This window comes from Paroedura picta, chromosome 7 (genome assembly GCF_049243985.1).
Source record: "Paroedura picta isolate Pp20150507F chromosome 7, Ppicta_v3.0, whole genome shotgun sequence".
Lineage (NCBI taxonomy): Eukaryota > Metazoa > Chordata > Lepidosauria > Squamata > Gekkonidae > Paroedura > Paroedura picta.
This window is the reverse complement of record NC_135375.1, coordinates 90,159,528-90,165,795: the sequence shown is the minus strand read 5'-3', so window position 1 is coordinate 90,165,795 and position 6,268 is coordinate 90,159,528.

Genomic DNA, 6,268 nt, shown 5'->3' with positions numbered 1-6,268 from the left:
ATGAATGGCTCATCATTGTTGGTGTGGAGGGTTGTTCTGTGATACTGAAATGCACACTGATGGCTCTCTCAGGATCATCGACTTGATTCACCACTGGCATTGTTCATTGTTTGTCAGAAGCTGAAACGCTACCCACATATTGAAATAGCGCTGAACGCCAGAGCAAAATGTCATAAAGTAGCATAAGTTTAATCGCCCAGACATAATGGCAAGTTTTCTTTATTATTACTTTATGAAGAGAGTCTGCGGCAGAACAAACTCCTCAGCAGAGTGTAACTGAAGAACCAAATAAACGCACAAATCACAGTCCGGATTTGTGAAGAGAATTGGTGAAGAGAATGTCAGTGTCTTTTGAGGCAAGAATAGGCCCGTTCTTCAAACTGTTGACCAGATCCTGCAATACAGAATAGGGAACTCACAGACCAGCGGTTCAGTTTTGATCCACGGGGCTTCTGCTCTGGAACTCACTGCATCCCCTAAACTCCATACATTCACTTTATCGTTTATCTCAGCTCTTTTTCAAAGTAGGTCAGTTTTTTCTCCCCCAGTGTGTACAGGCAAAAACAGCCAAAATTGTTCCCCTTTATACAATTTAGCCTCTAACTCCCACATACAATGGGAGTTAGGTTTATAGGAATGAGGCACTAACCACAAGGGAAGGGGTGCCTCTGTTATGCAGAGGTTATTAGTTCTTTATTAAGGTAGTTATTAAAAAGGAGAGGAGTCATTTTTCATTTTAAACAGGTGTACATGAAAGCCTTCTTCATTCACTGACTAAGAATACTGTATAACTAGAGTGTTTAAATCAGAGCACTCCAACAGGTAGCTTGTGAGCTGCCAGGAGCTTTCCTGCTTCTGCAAAGTAGTTTGTGTATTTCTTAGGAGACACAGGAAAAACTCAAGAAAATATCTGCTTTAAGACCCTCCCCTGCCCCCCTCCCCAGCTTTAGCAAGCCATCATGGTAGGCTCTACTATAATGGAGATCTGGGTTGATTCCACTTTCCTCCACATGAATCCTGCTGGGTGACCTTAGGCCAGTCAGAGTTGTCTCAGAACACTCTCGACCCCACCTGCCTCACAAAATAACTGTTGTGGGGAGAAACACGAAATGTGATTGCAAGCTGCTCTGAGACTCCTTAGGGTAGAGAAAAGCGGAGTATTCATCTTTATTTCATAGAATATTTCTCTGTGCTGATGGGCTGATAGCTTTGCTTCTGGTGGTGTTCTTAATCCATGTTCTGTTTCTAGGATGGAATAAACCTCGGTAACATGGGGGGGGGGTGGAGTTTGAGGTGTTTTTCACTGCTCAGGAGCAGCTATCACTAAAAAACAGGTTGGTGATTCTGGTTGACATATATTACTTTCTGTGGTTGTTTCCTACTCAGCCTGCCTGAAGGTCAGTTTTCTAATGACAAGACTTATTTTCCCTTGTGGTCCCTTATGTTTGGATCACTGGGCTGTCCAAAGCAACTTTATGTCTTCTTTCAGAGTCTAGCTCAAAAGCCACAGTTCCCATGAAACATTTGCTGTAATCCTCTGTGCCCCGTTGGAAATGAAGAATATATAATTTCATTTGTTCAAATTTCATCTCTTGTTATTTTTGTCTTTCCTTCCTCCTGTTGTCTTGGTCCCTCATACTATCCCCCCCCCTCAAGAGATTATTAAGACTGAGCAATCAGTCCCTGGCACCAAAGAAATAAAGTTGGTCCTGGCCCCTGCCTGGTGGAATGCTTTCCCAAGTGAGATCAGGGCTCTCCCAGACTTTCAAGAGTTTCAGAGGACCTGTAAAACAGAGGTGCCAGGCCTATGGACAGGAAATAACATCACAAAGACAAGACGCTGGCCTCCCTGCTCAAGAACCCACCTAGCTTCACCAATTGGAACACCAACCAATCCCCAGTAGTCAAAAAATGTGTTTGAATTATATTTTAACTAGCTTCAAAGCACGTTCATAAGAACGGGATTTGAGAGGACCCCCCCTGCCATGATGAGGCTCAACCCCTTTCCCCGCTCCATGACACCGCAGCTTCCCCAGAGGCCTGGAAGCACAGCTGTGGCCTCTGCAAGGTGAGGAGTGAGGGCTTGGTGAGGAAGGGCGGGAGCTGTAGGGGCAGGGCCAATCAGGGTGCAGCTGGCTGCACCCTGATTGGCCCTAGAGAAGCCGGAACATTCGTCCCCCAAGGCTGTTTCGCAGTTATATAGAGGCACCAAATGGATAAGATTATTTTAATACCAAATTATCTAATTTTATAAATACTATTATACATGTTGGGAAGGCCCTGGCAAACCACCCCGTATTGAGTCTGCCATGAAAACGCTAGAGGGCGTCACCCCAAGGGTCAGACATGACTCGGTGCTTGCACAGGGGATACCTTTACCTTTACCTTTACCTATTATACATGTTGTCAAGAAGAGCAGGCTATAATAATAATAATAATAATTATTATTATTACTACTACTACTACTACTACTACCACCACCTACATCTTAATGCAGCTTCTTGGTGCAGGGCCATGTCTTTGGTTCATGTCACTCCTTAGAACACTAACTAACAGAATAATCTAGAATCATTACTTTGATACTTTAAGCCATTTTAATCTATTTAACAATGATCCATTCCTTCAGTGTTGGCAGAGGTTAAATATACAAAGGAGTAGAACACTGGATGCTTAAAGAATAAATAGCTTTATTAAGAATAGATAGTTTTGTAAAGAGAGAGCCCTAATTGACTGTTCTTCTGGAGGCAACCAGGAGGAAGGGTGCTCAAAGGAGCAGGAAGCCTTCAACTGAGCCAATCAGGACATAGGAGGTTATTTGAAAAATAACTGGAAGTTCCTTATCTAAATAATGCTAACTCCACATCTCCTTCTAGGTCTCTGTAAGATGTTCTTCATAGCCTGTTGAACCATGTACACTACAGTTCTTGCGTAGTCCAACTCAGAGATTCCAATAAATTAGAGGTCTAGAAGTTAGAAGTTGGAGGGAAATTTAGTAACCCCATCCCTCCACTCTGAATCTCGTCCTTCAGGATTCTCTAAACTTCTTTCCTTTCTACTTGAATCTCACCTACTCTCAACACTCTGTGCCTCCTTTCAGTTCTCATTGCACCCATTTTATGAGCATTTGTATGTGTGTGTGTGTGTGTGGGGGGGTAGATTATGAAACCTTAATTTTCTTCATGCCAGGGAAGTCCTAGGAATAGGTGACCCTTCCCTTGCTTGTGGAATTAGTCAGTCGTACTATATTATTTACAGAAGACCCATCCAATGTTCTATTTAGGGTGTTTGCTCATAAATATTGACTTTGGTGGCTGGTCCTAAATACGTAAAAGGGGGAGAAGAGGTTCCTAAACTCTGACAGCTTGTCCTTGGGGATGAGCCTGAGTCCTCGTAGCAAGGGCTGTTTTTAGATACATGGACTTGTATTGCCGTTAAGGCAAAATTCCCCCCCCCCCCCCGAAAAATAAATGAGCCAGAGAGAATACAGGAGATTGGGACTATAAAACAGATTGCATTTGCTGAGGTGGTCGAAGCCGGTGCCAAATGAGCCAGAGCTGAAATTCTCAGTGAGGGAAAATAAAACACTGAGTGGAAGGAATAACAAAAGGGATGATAGAAAATTAAGTTTTATGGAAATGGAACTTGGGACTTTTATGAAAGGTGAAAATATGCACAAAGATTGGCTTGACAAGAAATGATAACATCACACTCAGGCCTCCTTTTTGTTTCACACAATAGTGTTGCATCCATTCAGGGCTGTAGCACTGGCTTGTGAACAAGGCTCTTATCTAAAGTCTCTGTGACATTCACACAGTGTACAATAAGTGTGATGTTATAGGTCCAAGAGACTGTGATCTGGAGCAGTTCCCAGCCGGGTTTTACTTATGGTTCTATGAAGGTGACATCTAAGCAAAGTGCTATGAAGGACTCTGATAGGCCTCTTTCTCCTTTCTTTGCTAAGTGATATGGCAATAAGCATCCTTGATCTATTACTGTGTTAATTCACAATTCTGGTACAGTAGTAAGTGCTTCAGGCTAGGAATGAGAGACGCAGGTTTTAGTGCCTGCTTTGCCATGGAAGATGACTGGGTGATCTTGGTCTCCCACTCAACTTCAGTCCTACCTAACATGATAGTGACTGAGAGGATAAAATGCAGGAGAGGAGACCAATGTTGTAGGCTGCTTTGGTTCCTCACAGGAAATGCAAATTGGGGTATAGATGCATATGTACCTTTTAGGTGGAGGCAAGAAGACACTTCCCTTCTGCTTTAACATACTAAGAGCCATGCAGGGGTGTAGGTTTCAAGAAGGAAAACCAACTGGAGGTTGAAGAACAAATTTAGAGTCTAGTGGCAGCTTTAAGAGCAGCACATTTTTATTCAAGGTACTAGGGGTAAAGCCCGTTGCACCCAGGAATAGAACAGATGCTAGCACATTTACCTGCACTGTGGCCTTCTTGGGTTCCGGCCCTCCTTCCCCCACTCCCTGTTCAATCTTGAAATCCAGCATGATAAAGTATAGCACACTCTAATCTCAAAAGCTGGGTGTGATTCCTGCAAGAGGGCTGCCTCCTTCCTGTCCCTCCACACCTCCCAAAGGCCAGGCTGGGTGGGCAAGACCATGGGGGGGGCTCTATCCCACCCACTCCAACCTCTCCCAAAGGCCAGCCCGATGCCCTGCCGGTCCCCAGCCTCAGAAAGGTTGGGGACCACTGCCCCAAAGGACACGCTGGACAGGTAAGGCTGTGGTGGGGCTGTCTCCTTCCCATCCCTGACATCTCCCAAAGGCCAGTCTGGGTGGGGAATGCTGATGGATCTCCCCAGCCCCTCTGAGGAGAGGGAGGGTGGGAAAAAATAAAGAGCACTCTGATGGCCAGCTGTAGGGCCATGGGGAGGATGAGATGGATGAGAAGCCCAGCCAGTTGTTCAACAGACAGAGAGCTCTGACCAGCAGAAGGGAATGGAGCTGCAGACAAACCAGGCCTTAGATTCCAAAGTTGTTACTGGAGCTCCTCATTCCTCTACCCATCCTCCAGCTGCAGCTCCCTGCCTTGTCAGCTCACCTGAGCCAATTAAGCAATGCCAGTTATGTCTAAAAGGCACAACACCATGTTAGCAAGACAGTTGCTGACTGCAGAAGATTAGGAGTCATCACAGGGTGAGGACTGAAATGCTGCTAATAGCCTATATTAACTTGAGGCTGGGAGGCCTGGGCTGTGGACATAACCTGTGACTTACTCCTTCTGCTGATGTCCTTAGACTGCCTGAAAGAACCTTTGACTCAATGGACTGATTTAAGACATTCATTGCATTCTGTCTGTCCCTTGGCATTCTGTTTTTGAATTACTAATTATTTCTGCCTCCCTTGCAGCTCATCTGTGATTCCTTCCAGCAGACAGCTGAATCCTGAGACTTAACACAGGAGGCAAAGGAAGCAGCTGGTTTCCCTCCCTTGCCTAGGGGAGATGGAGAGTAGGAAGAGGCTGAGAATGGAGCATCTTACCAGCAGCAGGGCCTTTCAAAGTGGTCAGCACCTCTTTTACCAAGCAAGCTGCAGGAAGAGAAAGAAGAGGACAGATAAGCCCCAGGATTGGCCTTAATTAGAAAGTGCTCTCTCTATATTGGCAGCACACCCCCAGGAACAGCCAATCAGGTAGGGAGTGCATTGTCTGCATGCAATTTAAACTAATTGGCCTTCATTGGCAGATTTGAACTGCTTGGCCCCCATTGCCAGTGTTCTCTCCCTATTGGCTGCACACTCCCAGGAAGGGCCAATCAGGTAGTTGTTTGCATGCAATTTGAACTGATAGTCCCTCATTGGCAGAGTGCAATTTGCATTGCTTGGCCCTAATTGGCAGAGTGTTCTCTCCCTATTGGCAGCACACCCCCAGGAAAAATCAGGTAGGGAGTGGGTTGACTGCATGCAACTTCAACTTTATAATATTTAGTGATGAACTTTTTTGTGCATGCACACTTCCTCAGATATAATTGTGTGTGCAAACAAAAGCTCATACTTTGAATAAAAATGTGTTGGTCTTAATTTGTTGGACTTTAAATTTGTTTGGCTGCTTCAGACCCACTTGAATCTAACCTCATGGAGGATGAAACTGCCATCTCCACATGGCTTCAATACAAATTGGGCCTTGTGTGGGTCTGCAGTTTGCTTTTTATTAGTGGGTGGGGATCTGTGAGCTGTTTTCTCTTTAAAAGTCGAAGTAAAGCCCTTACATGCATCAAAGCCATGGAAAGGAAGGGAACCCATGAACAGA